Source organism: Dasypus novemcinctus, chromosome 10 (genome assembly GCF_030445035.2).
Source record: "Dasypus novemcinctus isolate mDasNov1 chromosome 10, mDasNov1.1.hap2, whole genome shotgun sequence".
In the NCBI taxonomy this organism is placed as follows: Eukaryota; Metazoa; Chordata; class Mammalia; order Cingulata; family Dasypodidae; genus Dasypus; species Dasypus novemcinctus.
Genome location: NC_080682.1, coordinates 69475662 through 69496772, shown reverse-complemented (window position 1 = coordinate 69496772; position 21111 = coordinate 69475662). Strand labels below are relative to the sequence as shown.

Below are 21111 nucleotides of genomic sequence, written 5' to 3'. Positions count from 1 at the left end.
ATAGTGCTCTATCTAAACACCAAGTCACCATTATCCTTTAAAACGTTTGAAGTTCTCAAACCACGCATACCTATTTGTCAGACATGATAATTAGTGTTAATCTTCAACAGACAAAAAAAAACCAGAAAATGAAAAATGTGACAGCAGGTGATGGAACACTTTTCCATTCCCGGGCCCAAAAGAAACAAAAAACTAAGCATAATCTCATGCTGTCTTAATGTTGAAGAGTTCCCTTTATATTTATCTTTTAGCTACCATAGTCCTACTGGTATAAGTGATTTGGCAAGGTGAGATGCATTCCATCACATCTGCGAAGGCCTGATTTTCTCTGTTGGTAGCTCAGTTTGTGAAGAACATGTATGTAAGATAACAGCTCTCGCGTTGCTTCAAGCTCATCAGTATGCTGCTTTGTATTACCCTGTTGAATTTGTCAGTGACTCTTGTACTTATCATGGCCTGCTTTAACATTCTCAGCATGAAGAACATCACTCTGTTTTCTTGGTTTCATCCTTGGCTCAGGTAAATTTTGAACTTATGTCTGGATTTGTTCCTTAATATGCTCATTTGTCTGTGTTTCTGTTACATGTTCTTCCTCACTTCAATGTTTCATCGCCCCTTCATTTGATAATTCAGCTCTTGCCTGCCTACTCTTCTCAATATGTTCATTATGCTCATTTTCTGTTGGAGAAATGACTAGTGGTAGCAGCGGTGGAGTGTGCAAGGCAGACATCATGGTTTTTAACTCTTTTTTTGGTCTTTTCCGAGTCCTCCTGGGTTGCAAAAGCTTTGTTTTGCCATTTAGTAGCTTTCTCTGCCTTTTTCTTCTTGGCTTCTTCTAGAAGTGCAGTCTTGGCAGTGAATTCGGCAAGTTCTGCTGCTAGCTGTTCTTGATTCTTCATCTTTTCAGCAGCCTGTTTTGCTATTGCAGACTTGGCCTCTTAAGCAGCTCAATGCTCCGTTTCAAGTCATTCTGCTTCTTTGGCTCATTTCTGAGTCCAGTCCAGCTCAAGAGCTTTGTGAATCTGTTTTTCTAGTTCTTTCTGGATTTTCATTGTCAGCTCTTCAATGTGCCTTAGATGATCCATTAGTTCTTCCTTTTCATGTTCTATTCTTTCCTTTTCTTTTCCGGCTATTTCTTATCAGTTTCATTCTCTAGCTGTGCCCTTTTCCAACTGCTTCTGACAACTTTTCCCTAGCCTGAACTTTCATCTGTTGTACTTCAAAAGTATTAAGCTTCCATCTTTGCATATACAGCTCATGGCTTCCCATACATAAAGCCAAAATACACTTATTCTCAGACAAGCTGCATAAAAAACAAAATCAGGTGCCTTTTGTCAAATGGTTTTATAACAATTTTTTTTTTTTGGTCATTAAATGAAGTATTTCTGATTTCACTCCAGGGAAAATCAATTTTAGATGTTACCCTGTTATCATGCTCATAAATATTCAGACCCAAAGCGTCAATGCTTAACAACAATTCAATTCCCTATTTATTTTTTATTTCCATACATTTCTAAATCTTGTACAATCTTCAGGTATTGCATCATGGTATCTTCCCTTAGCATTCCTCTATGTTTTTCAAGCCAGTTCTCTATTCTTGTTTCCTATTGTTCTTTTGTCAGTCTGTGGTGTTTCAAAACACATTGGGGTAGGAGTCTATCATTAGTCAGGTAACCTGGTTTAGGAATCTCTTTATTATAATCTCCACACTTGGCTTCAACAGCATAAGAATCCAAAAGGACTGCACTTTCTGGTGGGCAATATATCTCATTGTTTAAGATGGCTTTTTTTAGCTTGCAAAAAGAAAAATCTCTTAGTTATTTCTTGAATTAATTCCTCAGAAACATCTTTAGGAAAAAAATAGATCTAAACTTAAAGTGTAAAGGATTATGTTTTTTCGCATCTTTCTTTTTTTTGTTTAGTTTAAGCCAAGCAGAATAACGTTTGCTGTCCACATATTGCAGAAGAAAAAAACCAGACCTCATGCAAACCAACTATTTTCACAATATGGTCAAAAAATTGCCTGTTGTACTGGACTGAGTAGCAAATTCCAGCTCAGCATCTATTGTAGTTAATCTGATGTAGATTTTCCTTCTCTTTTTGTTACCTTCTTTAAAAATCCTTCACTTATATGAATTCTGTTGTCACCTTCCAGAAAGCAAGTGACTCTTTCCCGCTCAGTGTGCAGCTGGAGCGCTGCAGGGTGGCCCAGGTGTCACTGCTGCGGGAGGGAGGGCGAGGCAGTAGCCGAGTGAAAGTGTTGGGTCACAGGAGAGAAGAGGCGCCACGGCCACTGCAGACAGCTCCACAATATCTGATCCATTAAATTTTTCGTAAGGTATCAGTTTTAACATTTTTTCTCTTATTCATGTATTGGCTATCCTCAGTTGTTTCAAAATTCTTCATTGTGTTTTCATCTTTGGGATATCCATACAGAAAATTTAGGGTTAGTAACAAGTGTTGTGAATTCTGCCTGTTTTCAGAGAAAGAAAGGGAAGTACATGGCATATGGCAGTTTTACTCAGTGCTATCTTTAAGACATGAGTCCTCCCTGTTTCCCTCATGTCACCACCCATGACACTGCCCTGTATTTCTAGTCTGAGAGACTTCTTATCTCCCCTGCTTCCAAAAAGGCATCAAATATTCACTATTCCTATTCTACTTCCTCTGGCTGTATCGAATTCCTGGAATCTACCCCTGTAGCAACTTGATATTATTTATGAATTCCAAAAGGAAATATAGATCATGTTTGTAAACTGGTCAGCTCCTCTGGCATAATAGTATTTTGATTAAATTCGATTCAGCTGAGATATCTGATTAAATTATGTAATGATTAGGGCTGTGATCCAACCACATCATTAGAGTGCGAATCAGTCCCAAGTCCCAGCCCCTTGGGGATAAAACAGATGCTCACACAGAAGTAAATACACAGAGAAGAACACAAAAGTGCATACATGGGAGAGGAATACAGAGGAATAGAGACAGCTCATTAGATATGACATAGGTCCCAGGAAGCAAGATGAGCTTGATAGCCCACAGCTGCAGCTGAACCTGCGAAGAAATGAGTTCCAGGGAGAGAGATGAGCCCTCCAGACTACAGCAAGTTTGGAAGAAGCTGGGACCATGGAACCTTAGGAAGGGTGAACCCTCACAGAGATTGGTAGACATCTTGCTCCAACATATGGCAACAGACTTTGGTGAGGGAATTAACTTACTCTTTTATAACCTTGTGATATAAGTTTCTACCCCAAATAAATACCCTTTATAAAGGTCAACAGATTTCTGATATCTTGCATCAGCACCCCTTTGCTGACGAATATAATCCCCTCCCTACATAGCGTATTTTTGGGTCTGCATTTGCTCTTTGCGTTGACACTCATATAATTTTATGATACAGACAAATTCTATCTTGTGTCCATTTTTAGGACATTCTCTTTTAACTCTCCCTTATTTTTGAAATATGAGCAATTTAAAAATTAAACAAACAAACAAACTTGATCAGTTACCTCTCTCAAAACCTCACATTTTATATGAGTGTTATATAATATTGAAAGTTTGAAGCTATAGACAAGGTGCAGGTTCATGCAATAGAAAGGGTATGTACAAGACATCTTCCAAAGTGTGAAGCCAAGAGTGATACCTATAAAACAAAATTGATAATTGACTCGAGGTAACAAACATTAATAATTCATAATGGGTTCTACAATTCACAGGATCTAATGATATGCAGAAAAAAAAGATATTCTAGAAACATGATTCTACGCATTCAAAGAGGTTAAACCTGTATATCAGCTTTCTGCCCAATATTGACAAATGAAATGGAGATCATTGTATCGTCTGCAGAATATAGTGCAATTTTCTGAAGTTATTTTCTTCTAATAAACATAGAAAGTCTGGCCAAACAGGAAATTGGAACATCTATGTGGAGTCCAGCACATCAAGTTCTAGTCTCTAGCATTAAGCTGTGGAGCAAAAACAGTAGTGTGATGATAATGCTTAACAACCAGCTCTACAAATACAGATTCTGACATGAATGATGGTTAATATTTCCATTTAATTTAGCAAGTAAGAAAAAAGCAAAATGACCAAGAAACAATCCATGCATTTGTTGGAACCTCACTTGTTTGTCAATGACATAAGTGGCTTCTTTGCTGAACTGGATAATTTTTATAAGTACTGGAAAACATTTCCTCAATTACTTTTGTGATATTCACTAGGGAATGGTTAGAGACATAATACATTTAGTTTAATCTGCTATTTTAAGAGGCTCTGCATTGCTTCCTTAAATGCAGACAATCAGAAAAACAAATGAAGCCCTGATTTATAGTGTTTGTAGATTTTCCTAAAGTGAATACTCCTACCCTGTCCTATTTCAAGCAAATAATATGATGTCTCTGAGCATAGAGTTGGAAGAGAAGTTCTGTAGCATACTAAATATATGTCTACTATACAGATACAATAAATGTAAATAAAATCAACAGTTTAAAGCAAAATGTAGTAAAATGTTTAGGAAATGATGAATTTTGATTATTTATTTGCGGTCACCCCTCGGGCTGAAGTGTGGTTTGCTGGCCTGGCCGGGGAGCGGCCGCGGCAGGCCAAGCCGCTGCCCCCATAATAGGGTGGCTGGTCGGACTCACTGCCACCCCTGAAGGGAACTCGGCATGGGCGCAGAGTGCCCTCGGGTCTCCCCTTCTCGGCAGCCATGCTTCCGCGGCCGCCCCTCCTGCCGGATGGCGCCACAAGATGAGTGTGGGGCGGCACCCTTCTTCTTCTTTCTCCCTGCGCAGGCGCAGGGCGGAAAATTTCAGTCTGCCCTTTTCCCCTCCCCCGACAGCAGCAACAGCCAGGCGTGCGCGGGAAACTCAAGTCTGCCCTCCACCCCAGCAACAGCAGCCACTAATCCCTAAACCCTGCCCCTTCCCCTGGCAACAGTGACAGCCAATCCCTAACCACCACCCCTCCCCCGTCCAGTACCGCCCACTGACCTTTCGCTGGCAACCAATCAGAACAGGGCATGGCTTCGACCAATCAGCCTTCCCCAGCCCCTATAAAACTGTTGCCTCTCCCTCAATAAAGTTGGACTTGCGTGTTTACCTTGTCTCCGCAGTAGTTTTTCTGCCGTGCGCCCTCCAGTCCTGAGAGCCCCCGACAAGGGCCTGGCCTCCCTTGTCCCCAGTTCGTCGCCTGCTTCTCCGGGCGACCCCTTCGTCGCTGGCTTTGCTGGGCGACCCCGTCAGCCGAACCGCGCAACCCCTGTGAGACCGACCCCTCGTCTGCTGCCGGACCGACCCCTCGTCCCAAGCGGGACCGACCCCTCGTCCAAAGCTGGACTGACCCCTCGTCCGCAGCCAGACCCCACCTCTACCGACCGAGCAAGCTGCCGCATTTATTACTTTGCCTTAACTATAATTTTAATTTTATAAAATTTAATTTTTAATAATTGCTCTCAGGAGCTTGTATAAGCCAATTCAGTACATCATTGAAAAACCTTCTTCCTGTTTTCTAAATTACCATTCCATGGCGAGTGTATTTAGACCCACTCTTGGATAGTATCAGGTCATGAGATACTGCTCCTCCTCTTTCTTCCCCATAGAAGAAATGACAGCACAAAATATTTAGGTATTTGTACCAGAAATTATTTCAGCAACAAATAGTAAAAGCACAAACATGGACCAATAGAGGTTGAGTTAGGCACAAATAAGTAGAAGTCAGGATGTAGGCCATAAGCACGAATTCATTGGCTCACCACTGATATTGGAAACCCAGTGTTTTAGTTTTCCTTGACAGCTCAAGCAGATCATGCAATGGGGTGACTTAAACAATTAAATTTATTAACTCACAGGTTTGAGGCTAGGAAAAAGTCCAAATCATGGCATCCTCAACACCATGCTCTCTTCCTGAAGACTGGCATTCTGGAGCTGGCTGATGGTGAGCCTTGGTGCTGGGTTCCTCTATCACATGGTGGCCTCTCCTACCTTCTCCCCTCTCTTCCTTTGGCCTTCAGCTTCTTGCTTCCCATGGCTTTCTTTTTCTCTGTCTGCATTTCATTCTGTTTATAAAGGACCTCCAGTAATAGGCTGAAGACCCATCCTAATTGTAATGGGCTACACTTTAACTGAAGTAATCTCATCAAAATGTTCTACTTACAATGGTCCATAGGCACAGGGATAAATTAAGTTTAGGAACATGTTTCTCTGAGGTACATAGCTCCAAACCACCATATCCAGGTTCCTCCTTTTTTCGAATCAACCATCCTAATTGTATCAACTATATTTTCATGGTTTCACATTGATTGCTGTTCTGGTAGGCAAGCCTTCACTTCCACAGTAAAGGGCAGATAAAGAAAAAGGGAAAAGAGCTACCAACTAAGTCTCTTTCTAGAAAGTCAGAACTATCCCAAAAGCCCCACCAAACACTCAAATCTCTTTGGCTTGAATTATGTCGACTGATGACACCCTTTTCCATCCATGGTACCACTGATATTACCCCTACTGTTAACACCCCCTAGGTTAACCTGCTCACTTCTCACCGCTTCCAGTATTGTCCTTTTTAAACCATTCTCCCTAATTTATTGTAATGTGCACACTTGATCATGCAACTCTGCTGGTTTTAACCCTTAATCTTTATTGTTCTTCATTATATATTCCGTGCTCTTTAACAACACACAAGGTCATTTATATTCTGCTGTTACTGTCTCCTTCAAGTTTATTACCCACCACTCTTCCATCATGGCCATTGGAGGACAGGGGAAGAGTGGATAGAGACCAGAGTTCATCTTATTCAGAGGAACTTTTTTCTACTTTCCTTTCTTTTTGTTTTTTGTTTTTTTCTATGCAAATGCAGATTTCATCACTCAAATGAGGTTCAGTTTATATCAAATGATTATAACATTTAAGCAGTTGCAGAAAAGAAGAGTAAACAATTAAATGATGTAGGAAATCCACTTTCCTTTCTAATTTCCTTTCTCTCAGTCCCCCACAGTAAGTTCTCTTTGTCATCACCTAGGTGTTAAGTAAGTGTGGGATCTAAATAAGCAATCTAAGAAAGAAAAGCAGTTTAATAATGCTGGCCAGCCAGCATCTAAGCTTTCTTCAAACAGCTCTTCTGTTTCTGGATACAAATTAAACCTTTGTGTCAGGCCATCTTGCCCTTGGATTCTTAGCTATCGTAGGTACCAAATAAATGATTTGGAAATCTTTAACCATTTCTGAGAAATGTTGATCCTTTTAATAATAACAGCATAAAGTCAAATTCAAGTAAAATGTTGTAGCATCCAGGAGATTAATCATCCAGATCATCTAAATTGTTCACATGGTTTGTAATTGTACAGTTGTAATATGTGTGGAAAATGACTAAGATCAAAGAAGGCATTAAAGTGCTAAAAAGGGATGTAGGAAGATAATCATAAAATTAAAGTACATTAGAAGGGGTAGGAAACTAGCATTAATTAAGTACCTTTTATCAGGCACCTTGCTATATTATGCATGGACCCCAAATCCTCCACATAACTGCACTTCAAAGTATCATGATCTTAATTTTATGCATGAGGAAATGGAAGTTCTTGGAAAATAAGAAACTTGATATATTCATACAGTTATTAAAACTCTGCAGTTTTAATTTAGGTATTTTAATCTCCTTAGACACTTCTCTTTCCTTTACAAGTTACTCAAAATGGGGAAATGATGTTCATAGTATCTGAAAGCAAATGCAATTCTAAGAAATCAAAAACAGGTAAACACAGTGTTCTGAATTTAGTACACTACCCTACATAAGAACTCACTTTGAAAATATAATCCATCAATAAATATATAGATAATTAATATTTTAAATATTTTGATATTCCAAACACTGATATTTGAGATAAAAGAATCTAGGTTTTGTTTACAAAACAAAATACAAATTGCCCTTCTAGTGTCTATGGCTGAGGATATAACTCAGAGTGAAAAGATATTTAAAAGTTTTATAATAATTTATTATTATGGAGTGGTTCTACTGAAAATTAATAAATGATCATTTCATTTGCTTTCCATATAGAAGTTGACGTAAGTTTATTATGAAAATGCTGCCATCCTTGGGGAAGCAAGTAAACACACAGAGTTGATTTCTGTCTATTATGCAGAAAACAAGGGGATAGGAGACACATGAGCAGATTAAGCAGAACTGATTTAACCGCATATTATATAAGCTTAGCTAAAACTTCCACAGAGCTAATGCAGAGCTCTCTTTATTAACTTATGGAGGAAGATTTTATTTTAAAGTTCTAATTAAAGTTCTACTTGCCCAAGTCAATAAACATTATAAATATGCATAAAAAAGCAGAATGAAGAGATCCAGAAACTTCAGCATATTAAAAACTATTCCAGCTTCTGAAATTGTATTATAAAAATGCTGAAAAGCTCTTGCTCTTGTTATAAACAGCAAACCATTAATAACATCCACAACATATTTTGAACAGAGATGCTGCATCTGTGTACTGTGGTAGAAGCCATTCACACATCTACTCTTCCAGAAAATAATGCATTTTTATTAGGCAAGTTATTGATTGCTAAGTATAAAGTACTTGAATTTTATAAATCAAATTAGTAATTATTTATTGTCTCTAACATTATACATAATGCAGCTTGAAATTTTTCTGCCTCGCATTTCCTGTGGTATGTTCTTTCAATTTTCTCTCCTGAGAGTGAAAATTTTAGGTTATAAATACACAGAAGCTAGAAAAGTGACAGAATTTGCTGATTTTCATTATAAATTGTGTGTTGCTATTTGCCTTTTAAATTTCTATATTTATATTATAAATAAAAGATATTTTTAAAATTTTAAATTAAAATAAAAATGTTATCTTTTGTGGATATAACCTATTTCTGAAGGACTGTTATCACTTTTTCTCAGACAAAATGATGGAGGCACTTGCCATTATGTGCCAATTGCATGAGCAAAGACATGGAGGAAATGAGCTTGAGATTTGAGGAGCACCGCATAGTTAGACATGAGAAGACTGGATTCTGAAGAGTCAAGCATGCCATAATTAAGAGTTTGAACTTCATCGAATTATCAGTGAGTCTGAGACCAACGCTTACTCCTTAAGCCATGGAGAAATAATTAAGTTATACATCCTTCCTCCATTGAATGCCTTTGTACACCCCCTTTTAAAACTATTAGCCTTTCCCTTAGGAACAAGATTGGGAAATGCCTGCAGGATACGTTCAAGTATCACTTATATATAGAACCTGGTTAATATGAAAGCCTAACTAAGTTAAGAGCATACATTTAGAATTCAAAATCTGACTCTCTCAGGCATGACTATTGTCCATAGGCAAGGTAAGCCTCCTCTCTGAGCCTCAGCTTGCTCATTTGTAAAATGAGAGATTCCTACACCACACTTCTCTGGAGAAGTAAATGATATATTTATAGCAACTGGTACAGAATCTGATATATAGCATGCACCCAGCAAACATTAGCTGTCATGACGTTTGTTCATTAGTTAATTGACAGTTCCTTTCCTCTAAGGCCCATAGGGACTTTTGCAACCAGGAAGAAAAAATGCTCATGGCATTTTAGTCTTCTGGCTTCATAGTACTATTGAATCTCTCCTGATTATAGTATCTGTTTCACACCAGCTCTGCCAGGGAGTCTCTTGCTACATGTATGTGAGGGTCACTATATATATATATATGCTCCAGTACATCAGGAAAAGGTTTAATTTTATTAAGAAACCTCATTTTCAGCCACAGAAGTTTAAAGTAAAAATTCTTTCCTATTGCCTCTCATAAACATCTTGAATATGCTCAAATATTTCTGAGTCTGGAGGTAAACAAAAGTTCATCTTTCACAAAATAGATTTGTTAATTGTACCATATACACAAGATGCATTATTCGGGAGCAGATAGTTAAAATTTGGGACTTAACACTTGATAGCTGAATATTGCTTTATCATAGTTGGATGTGAAAAAATGGGGGTTATGGCTGTCAATGCAAACATATATTTTAATACTCTAAAATGGTAATATAGCTCTAATTATTATATTGTCTGATCATTATCATATTGTCATTACTTGGTATGCTGATTTTCATGAAAATTGAAAGACAGAAAAACAGAAAAAGAAGATGTAAATTTTAAGTGACCGATAAGAACAAATATTAGAAGCTAGATTTGAGTATGTAAATACTCCCTCGAAACTATTTATTTGTCCTTTCAGTATGTCTGCTACTAACATAACTTCTTATTCAGACAAAGAATAGAAAACACATTTCCTGGGGCAGATTAAAGAGCTTAATAATAAGTTCTCAAATGTAGATGTTTCTTATATATAAAAATGTTTTATACAATGAGTCATATTTTATGTCATAAGTGTTCAAATTTTTATATTCATGTTTCTCATATTTAATGCATAAAAATTAAACTATAATTTTAAACATGCACTACTTATATAATTTACCAAATTTTTTCTCATCTGAGTTGTTAACCTCCAAATAACAACTATAACAATTCGACAGATGAATGCAGATTTCTGTTATTGCCCCAAGAATTTGAAGTTAAAATATTTATGTGTTGTGCATTGTGATTTATAGGACATGAAATGCAAAATCAGACCATTTATTAGTCAGTTTTCCATCTGTTCATCCTATAATTCATATCTGGAAAAGGATATAACATTGAGTTGAAGGGATTACTGCTGTCAGGTGCTATACACATTTGGTTTTTCTTATTTTACATTTATTCTACCGGAATAATAGCATTACCCAGGGGGCACAATTATAGATCAGAGAGAAGGGAGATCTTGAAAATGTTCTCTAGTGAGGCTGGCTCAAGGTCTTCAAACCTAATATCACTTTTCAAAATAAAATGAAAAGAACAATCACCATAAGGGAAATAGAGCCTACACATAAAGAAGCCATTAACAACTAAAGGGGGATTCTACAATAGAAAGCATTTAAAATGGCATCTCTAAAAATGACCGCACATATTTTGAAAATGACTAATGAAAACATTTTGGACATTACAGAATGTAAGTGATTTTTCTTCCCGTTTAAGTCAGAATGTAGCTCTTACACCTATGCAACTGTCAGACTTTGTGGAATACTGACAAGTTGGCATTACTATCAATGCCTTTGAACAGTTGGGAAATACAGATTCAGAAGCGAAGAATTAAATTGTACTGTTCCAGAATAGTAAACTGATACACAATTAAAAACATGCAACAACAATTTCTACAATTGTAGAAGAATAGGAAGCTAAAAACAGGGAATCTTCTTGCTTCTGGTTCGGCCATGGATTCATTGCATGGTCTTGTACAAAACATTTCATCTTTAGTCTTCATCTTCCTTATCTTTGCACATAGAATGAGAAGTCATGCAATAATAGCCTCTCCATTAGCTAAATTATCACATTCTGTATTACTTTTTTCTCCTCTTTTTTACTCTCTCATCTGTCCTCATTACTTTCATTTCTTTGTTTTCTTCACCATATGACTTTCTTTTCTCCTTCTTAGCGGGTGTGCATGTTATATAAACATAAAACACAAATACATATATTACATTATAATTCCATATATAATTCAAACAGATTTTTAAGCTATGGGAAAGTTTTGACTATAAGAAACTTGAAAGTCATTTTTATTCTTAAACACAAAAGCTAGAAGGCTGAGAAATGTATTTTTCTCTGACTTTCATGAATTATATTATCATTAAATTAATAGAACAGGTAATTATGGACCCAAAAGAATATGGAATTCTTGACCTCCTGGCTGAGTAAATGAATTGTATAGACATATTAAATAAGAGATATATGCAAGTTCTAAAATATAAATGCACTTGCATTTTGTTTTACAAATAGCCTATTTAAAAATCAATGTTGATAAAAAAGTACTGAAAGTACATTCTTGTCCTTTACTTTTTTTCCTTAAAGAATTTATTATAACTTGGAAAATGAAACTGACTTAATACTTTTAATGGACAAAAGAAGATGTCTAGGAGAAGCAATGTTAGGATTGGTAATTCTGTAGACGAAATCTTAGAGATCATGCTGCCATCTATTATTCTCAGTCTTTATGCAAATATATTTACATTATAATTGGCTTCTTATTTACCGTGTTCTTATCTGCAACTGCTAATTATACTTTTCAATCTATTTTTCACAGTTGATGACTGTTGAACTAATTATGGCTTCAGGTAGAGTAGATACAATGTGACAAACAGAAATGTGCATATATGGATATGTGTGTGCATGTGTGTGTGTTTAATATACACAACCACACATTCATTTAAATTGCTTCAGAAGAACAGGAGTTACATTGCTTAAACCTATCTCAGGTTTTACTTGAGAATTTAGGGCTGACCCTAATTCAATATAATCTCATTTTAACTGGCTTACTTCGGCAAACACCCTATTTCTAAACAAGGTCACATTCATAGGTACCAAGGTTAAGGATTTCAGGTATCTTTTTGGGGGCCATCATTCAGCCCACTCCAGTCCACCATCTGACCATCAAAAACTGATATCTTTCCCTTGTGCAAAACACTAACCTCCCCAAAATTCTTAACCCATTACAGCATCAATTCAAAGTCCAAAATCTCATTTTCTAAATCCCATAGATCAGTTATGGGTGATATTCTGTGTATGGACCTTCCTGCGGCAAAAGTTATCTCTATCCATGGGCTTGTGAACCTAGAAAACAAATTATTTTCTTCCAATACAAGGTAAATACAAGACAGACATTTCAATTCAAAAAGGAAGAAATTGGAAGGAAATAAATGGTCACAATCCAAGGTAAGTCCAAACCAGTAGAGCACATTCAAGGGCAGAGAATAATCCTCTGGCTCATGGCTCCACGCTGTGGGGCTAAGGTGTCCATGCTTTCTCTTTTGGAAATCCAACGGACTTCCTTTACTTTTGACTTATCTGGCCCTTTCAGCCAAAGCTGTCAGTATTCTTGCTAGAACAACATTCTCAGAAACTTTATTGGTTTATCATGGAATTCACAGGAGTACAAATGATCAGGCAAGAGGGTCTTCCACAGATCTTTTCTGGACGTTCCATCTCTATTCCTGGCTTCTTCTGATTGGATCCATGAATCACAAGTCTTTAGCAAATGCTTGGTTGTCTAGTCACATCCTTGGCCCTATTCCAGGCTTTTTCCATGGTTCTCCTCTCTTCTTTCTGAGATCTCATAAGATTCACCTCTGAAATCCATATTTATACAACAGTTTCTTCAAGGCAAAATAGGCTTTTTCAATCATTCACCTCAAAATTCATCCTACTTCTACCCACAACCCAATATTTATTACATCTCACCACTTGGTACCAAAATATGTATTGGTTTCATAGGGTTTCTGTAAGAAACTAATACAACCTCGGTGGCTTAAACAACAGAAATTGTCTAACAGTTCTTTAGGCTAGAAATCTAAAATCAAGGTGTCAACAAGGTCATGCTCTCTCCAGAGGATCTTGGGAAGAAATCTTTATTGCTTCTTTCATCATCCTGAGATATCTTGGCATTCCTTGGTATTTTAGTATCCTAGCTGCTAAAACAAATACCACATGATGGTTGAACTTGAACATGAGAATTCATTGGCTCAAGAATTTGAGGCTAGGAGAGGTACAAAATTGAGGCCTCAACAAGGTTATACTTTCTCCCCAAAGACTTGGGTGTTCTGGGCTAGCTGCTGGCAATCATTGGCCTTGATTTTTCATCACATAACAATACACATAGTGTCAGTTTCTCCATTTTCTTCTGCATTCTGTTAACTTCTGCTTCTGGTTGCTCCCTGTGGCTTCTTTGGTGTCTAATTTCCTTTGCTTTTAAGGAAATTAGTTTTTTTTTTATTGCTAAATAGGTATTGTTTATTAAGGCTTATATTCTCCTGGAAGAAAAGTTATCTGATATTGCCTATTACTCCATACAGCCTCAGAGAGTGACACGTTCTAAATACAAGTCTAAATAATACAGATTAAACTTTGAACCAGTGGGCCTTTTGGAGTAATGAGTTTTCAGAAGACAACTGTTGTTGGTAAGGGAGAGATCCTCGACAAGGGACTCAAACAGTCTGAGTGCTGGGCAGCAGGTATGCACACCATTTCCAAGTTTAAAGGCAAACTTCTTTTTTAAGGACTTTAGCTATATCGGATTAAGGCTCACCCTCATTCAGTTAGGGCACAACTTAATTAACAACATTTTTCAAAGGTCCTATTTACAAGTGGGTTCACATGTCCAGGATCAGGGATTGGGATCTGAACATGCCTTTAGTGGGGGACATGATTCAATCCCCAATACTGGTTTGTGACAGTATAACTCAAATCTCTGCCTTTTTTGTTACGTGTTCATTCATCCTGTATGTGTTTGTTTCTCCTCCATGGTTTTCACTTCTTCTTAGCTAATATAGGATAAATTTATCTTAAATTGTTCATATGTGCAAAGACATTATTTTCAAATAAGGTAACATTTCACAGGTGCCAGGGCTCAGATTTTAGTGTATCCTTTTATTTTTAGCAAATCAATTTATTGATACATATTACTAAAGCATAAATCCATCCAAAGTGTACAATCAATGGTATTTGGTGTAATCACATATTTGTGCATTCATCATTTCAATCTCTCTTAGAGCACATTCATTATTCCTATAATAATAATAAAAAACAAACAAGAAACAAAACTCATTACCTCTCAATCTGTCTAAGCTTCCCCTGCTGTACATAGCTTCTATTCTTTTTCCTTCTCTCTAGTATTTTGTATTTATATTTTGTAAAAGCAGTCTTATATATGCCATATCACCCGTTTCCATATTTTACATGAGGTTTTACACTCTTATACAGCACCATGTTACAGTTTTAGCTTTCCTTCTTGTATTATAGCTGACCTTAGGCTTTTCCTTTCAACCACTGTCATACCCACATACTAGTACCGCTAGTTACAAACACCATGATATGCTTTCACCATTTCTATTCATTTCCAAAGATGTACAACCCTTTTACTAATTCTGCACAGATTAACCCTCAAATTTCCATTCTCTACCCTCCTTTTTCCTGGTGACCTATATTCTAATTATTAACACCATGAGCTTAAAACAGTATGTTTAGTTCATAATAACGCAATCATACAATATTGTGTCTGGCTTTCAGGATATTTTTTTAACCCCCTACAGTCACTATTAAATGAGCCGGATCAAACGTTCTGGTCTACTCACCCTACGGGTCCTCATATTGAAATTATTTCTTTATTTGTATATTTTATCCTTACATGAGAGTAGTAATTGTGTCTTTACACGTTTTTCTGAAATAAAGACCTTGGCAATTATTTATTCAATGAATAATAACAGGTAACAAACATTTAGATTGTAATAAAATCTAAATTTTGTAAATATTGTTTGGTGTGATTACTAAGTTAAAGATCAAGGGAATTATAGTAATGTAACCATTTAGCCTTTGAAGATTACTATGGTTTTGAGCCATGCTTCCTTTATTTCTGAGATATTTGAAAAAAATCCACAAATCATTAAAAAACACCTTCAGAAACAACAAAACTTGGAAACCTTTTCTAGTGAATATTTAGAAAGACTGTTTAATGAGCATCAGGCTGCTATCTCTTATTCACGAATCATTGTGCTAGAGACCTCAAAGTATTTTCACATCATTCCTTCATTCTTTACTTTTTATTCAACTCCTTATTTGCTTCTTAGTTATTTAACAGACTTTATTGAGAACCCATTGCATACTAACCCCTAGGGGTTGATATGAATTTAGTCCATTCTCTCAAGATGTAAATATTTTTTTCTGATAAAAAAATTGAGTTTATATACAATCATAAAGACATACATACATTTAGACTATCTCACAGAAAAATCCTATAAAAATAAAACTTTTTAAGTACTACATAAATGACAATGAAAGAGTCTTATGTATGTTCGAAAGCACAATTTTCAAAGTGACGCTTAGCCTTTTCATCTGGGTCAGGTAATGAAGAGGACTGGAGATGATAGAGAATTGCCAGATTATTTTATTTTGGATTAAACCATATAGGCACATATCTGAATCAGTTGATAGAATTGTTAGCCTGAAAATACTTTGTGGAAATTGCTAGAGGCAGATAGTCACGCCCCAGGACCTCATTAGAAAGAGTCAAATGAATGAAATTTCTCAGCCTATTCCTCCACAGATCCTGGAAATCCAGTCTTCTAAATATCTTTCTAGTTAGGCTGCTCCTCTTTAGCTGAACTCATCTTTCTACTTCCATTCTCTCCTAGATAAATTCTTCATTCATACCTTTGTTTGCTTATCTCTCCAAAACAGAGACCCAATCATCTTATTACCCTGTTTAAGTCATTCCATGTTTCCTCAATACCTAGTGTGGTCATCCAAATGTGTCAGCAAAGCACACAAGGCCCTTCACAATCTAGACACCTGATTCTACCTCAAGTCTTTTTTCTGAGCCCTAATTCCAAAAATTATAAATCACACTGAACTATTTGTCTTTTACCCCAATTTGCCTATGTCTATGCTCTGCCTTGCTTCTACCATTACAGGTCCTACCTCGTGTATGTTATAAACATCTACTTTTTCTCTCCGCCCACATTATGTTCTTTTTCCTTCATTAAAGATTTATTAGACACCAATTTAATTTCAATTATTGTGTTAGGACTGGAAGATACAGAGATAATTAAAATACATTTTCTCTGTACCAGAGGAGTTTTGGAGAAAGTAAGCATATAAGTAAATAATTTTAGGGTGGTAGAAATTTTATAATAAAAGTGTGATAATATATGGAGCAGAAGATGTTGAAATGAAGTGATATTTGATTTATGATTTAACAAAATATGCAAGACACTGATGGGGAGGGAAAATGGAAATTGGAGTGGACACTGCAGGCAGCTTATGAGAAGGCAAGAATGTGAAAATATCAGAGAATGGGGTAAGTCTGATATGACTGTGTTGAAAAGTAAATGTGTAGAAATGATGACAGCTGAGGACAGCTATATGGGTTCAGCTCTACGTTTCTAATAATTCCTCAAGATCTAGTTTCAAAAGCACATTTTTGCATATGCAGGCTACTAAATTTTCCTTTATATTCCCATTGCACAGTTTGGAAGTAGTTATTTGAGCACTTACTCTTATTTCTGAAATTATTTGTTTAAACAGTGCCTACTCTTCTAGCCTGTGAGCTCCTGAAGGAAATGATCCTGGTTTATCTCTCTTTCTACATTATTACCATTGCAGACATGAAAAGTTCAATAAATGTTTGTTGCATACATAGTATGCATATGTATACATAAGATATATGCTGTGAATAAGTGGAGAAAACAACGATAATTTGAAAGCTCTCTATCTTAAATCTAACCTCAAGTCAGTACTTGATTTCAAAGCTATTATGTATGTTTCTTTTTTATTTCTGCACACTATGCAGCAAAATTAAACACATACTTAATTTTAATGTAGAACAGTTTTTGCTTCAGAATTTGAAAAGTGCCATTTAAATGCCATACCTAAAATATTTGAAAACTATTGTATGAAAATATTTTGTATATTCTTTCACATTTCTTCATTTGTTTTTCTCCCTAAATATATTTCCATGTGCTTCAAAAATATAACCATTAGAAAGAAATATTATACCAGATGCTGATTTGCATTGCTAATTATAAAATGCATTATATTTCAAGAGAACTAAATTTTCAGGGAATTTCATAAAATAAACCAGATACATTGTTCTACTCATTAATGAAAATTACAAAAACAAAAAACAAAACAAAAAAAAAACCAGAACATACATGTATTAGTCAGGGTTCTGTAGGGAAATAGAAATAACAAAGGATATCTGTAAATAATATGAGATTTTATAAAATTGTCTCATGTGATGGTGGGGATACAAAGTCCAAATTTGTCAGAGCAGGCTGCAAGGCAGAGGCTCTAATGAAGGTCCTTAATGAGTTATTTCCCCGGGAGATGCTGGCTGTTCAAACTAAAGATGGGAATTCTCTCTTTGAATGTTGAAATCATTTCCCCTTTTAAGGTCTTCTGCTGACTGGATGAGACTTCACTCATTGCTGAGATTGTAGATGTACCCAGCCAACTTTGCAATCAATTGACTGATGATTAAAGTCCATGAAAGGCCCTTATATTGCAATTAGCCCACTGCTTCCTTGACCAAAGAACTGAGCTCCATTACCTGGCTGAGTTGACACACTAGCCTAACCATCACAATACATATAATCAATGTTCTCTTGAAAGGACTGAATGAGTAATCTAGGTATAGAAATAGTAATTTTTGCTAGAGTCAACAGGTCATAAAATAAAATATTCATTCCAAAAAGATTGCAATAAAATTTCAAATTAAGATGAAGCAATCTGTTTTGATGAGTGCTATATTTGATCACTTTCTGAGACTACTCAACAGAACGAGCAATCTCTTCTTTATTCATTTCACAAATTAACATTGGCTAAAGATTTTTTGGTTGACACAGATAAGGAAACTTACTACACATACTCCTTTCAGTTAGTATAGAAATAGTAGAAGTCTTCAAGACCAATTTCCTAATTTTTCTCACACACCAAGAGCACCAGAAAGTTTTTTAAACCAGTAACTTTGAATGAAAAAGTTATTAAGAAAAATACCAAAGGACAGAATCAGAAACTGAGTTCTAATCCCCATCTGACTCTTCAAAGCAGATAATTGAGGCTCAGGGTCCAACTGGCATATGGACTGCCCAAAGATTCATCCCAGAATCCTCAGGACTGGGGAATAAAATGTGGACTAAAGTGGACTTGTATTCAACTATAGCTTTATTGGAATTTTAGCAATGGAAGAAATTATATCATTCTTGTGGAGACAGTGGCCACTGGAGGTGCTGAAGGCAGAGAGAGAAAAAAAGAAGTGTAATATGTGGGCATTTCCAGGACTTGGAATTGTCCTGAATGACATTGCAACAACAGATACAGGCCATTATATATCCTGCCATAACCTGGAGAATTGAGTGGGAGAGAGAGTAAACTACAATGTAAACTACAACCCATGCTTAGTGGCAATGCTCTAAATGTGTTCAACAATTGCAATGAATGTTCCACACTATTGAAAGAAGTTGTTAATGTGGGGAAGGATGGGATATGTGGGGAATGGGACATATGGGAATCCCTTATATTTTGTGTGTAAAATTTTGTGTAATCTAAGTACCTTTTAAAAAAATAAAAAATATATTTATTATTTTTTATTTAAATATATTTATGCTTTCAAGTTGTATAACCTATGATCAGTTATTTAGCTTCTCTTTTTCTCAGAATCCTCTTCCTTATGAAAGGTTCTAATAAAAAAAGTCTATAACAAGGCTTTGATAGAAAATATTAATCTGGAAGCTATGGGAGGCCTCTTTTGGCGCCAGTATCAGTCGCAGCCATCTCGTGAAATACGCCTAACCCAGTTAAGTTTCTATTTCCCCATCCTCGCTGAAGTAATTAAGTTTCTATCCTCACACCACTCCCCGGGCTCCGATTGGGCACTCCCTAAAGAGCATGAAAGTCTTTCTCACCTTGCGCATGCGCAGACTGTTGTTTTGAAACATCCGCGAAAAGACTTCGTGACGTGGACCAATCAGATCTGTGGCGCGAAACCTCATTCATTCCTACTATAAATACCCCTGATTGACCCTCAATAAACGAGACTTGATCAGAATCCTGTCTTGTCTCCATTCTTTGTGTCTCTTGTCGCTTTCATTCCCGCTCCCTCCCTCAGGTCTTGGTTCGACTGATCCGCTGGTCTGGTCGGGTCAGGAAGCCATGGAGTCTACTGCCTAAGAATGAGGCTTTGGAGACAGAACATCTTGCTAATATTCCTTTTATTGCTCTATCTTCCATTTGCTAGTTTCTTAATCACAAGTTACCTTATTTCCCTCTGCATTGATTTCCTGTCTGTCAAAGGGGGTTTCTAATAGTACTTACTGCATAGGGTTGTTTTGAGGATTGAATAAGTTATTATGTGTAAAGTATTTAAAATATTGTTTGACACACAAATGTTAGCTATTTTAAATATTGAGGAGAGAACACAATAGAGTGCCTAGAAGAATTGAATATTTAATAACTATGGTTAAGTAATAATAATATCTTTGCTGGTGGCAATTAGAATTGTATGTATACCACTAATTGTTTGATTATTTTTTGGATTTGTCAGTTCTCTAAATTAAAGGTTTCATGAGCACAGGGTTGGTGTCATGTTTGAACCCTGTAGTCCTAAGAACAAATATAAATGTTATGTGTTCTCTCTCTCTCTCTCTATATATATATATTAAATATACATATGAAATATGAGGATCCCATATACCCCACTCAACTCCTCCCACATCAACAACCTCTTTCATCAGCGTGGCACATTCATTGCCTTTAATGGGTACATTTCGGAGCACTGCTACACTGCACGGATTATAGTTTGCATTGTAGGTTACACTCTCCCCCAGCCCATTCATATATCCATCTACTGAATTTCTCTGCTAACAGGACTTATATAAAACTGAGAAACTCAGAATTCTTTGGAAACAGCATCAAAAGAGAAGGTTTTCCTAAAACCTTTCTAAAGTTCCATTTACTGTAAACTTTAGTGTACATCAGAATTGTATGGAGAAGAGAGCTTGTTAAAACAGATTGCTGGCTGCCTTTACTGGAGGTTCTGATTCAATAGGTCTAGGATGGAGCCTGAGAATTTGAGTTTCTAATTCTCTTCCTGCTGCTCTATGGGCCATGCTTTAAGGAATAAAGAAATAATAAAAATCTCTGTATTAGAGTGTTACTTTTCAAATTCTAGAATAGTAGTTAACAACCAAAACTTGTTTTGCTCCCCAAGAGAAAACCAATGAAGAAATTATAAAAAGCAGATAAGTAATGATAATTGAAAAATGATCACACTGAACATCCTTCAAAAGAAAAAATAGAGGATTATTTCTGAGTATAAAATTATAGAAATTATGAAAGTAAATCTAATTTGAAATAGAGATATTTTCAAATCAAGTTTTTCTTTTTAAATTCGATCACCTTTTCAGACTGCCTGGATCTAGCAATAATTGCTTATTTTTCTTGCCATAATTTTAGCCCTAGTTTTCAGAGTCTTACTATGAACCACCTGAAGTTTTCTATAAAAAAAA

General features: G+C 36.2%; 1 pseudogene; it reads right to left on the bottom strand.

Moving 5' to 3' along the window:
- Positions 1-262: 262 nt before the first annotated feature.
- Positions 263-19600, bottom strand: LOC101436101 (radixin pseudogene; annotated as a pseudogene).
- Between the last annotated feature and the right edge of the window lie 1511 nt (positions 19601-21111).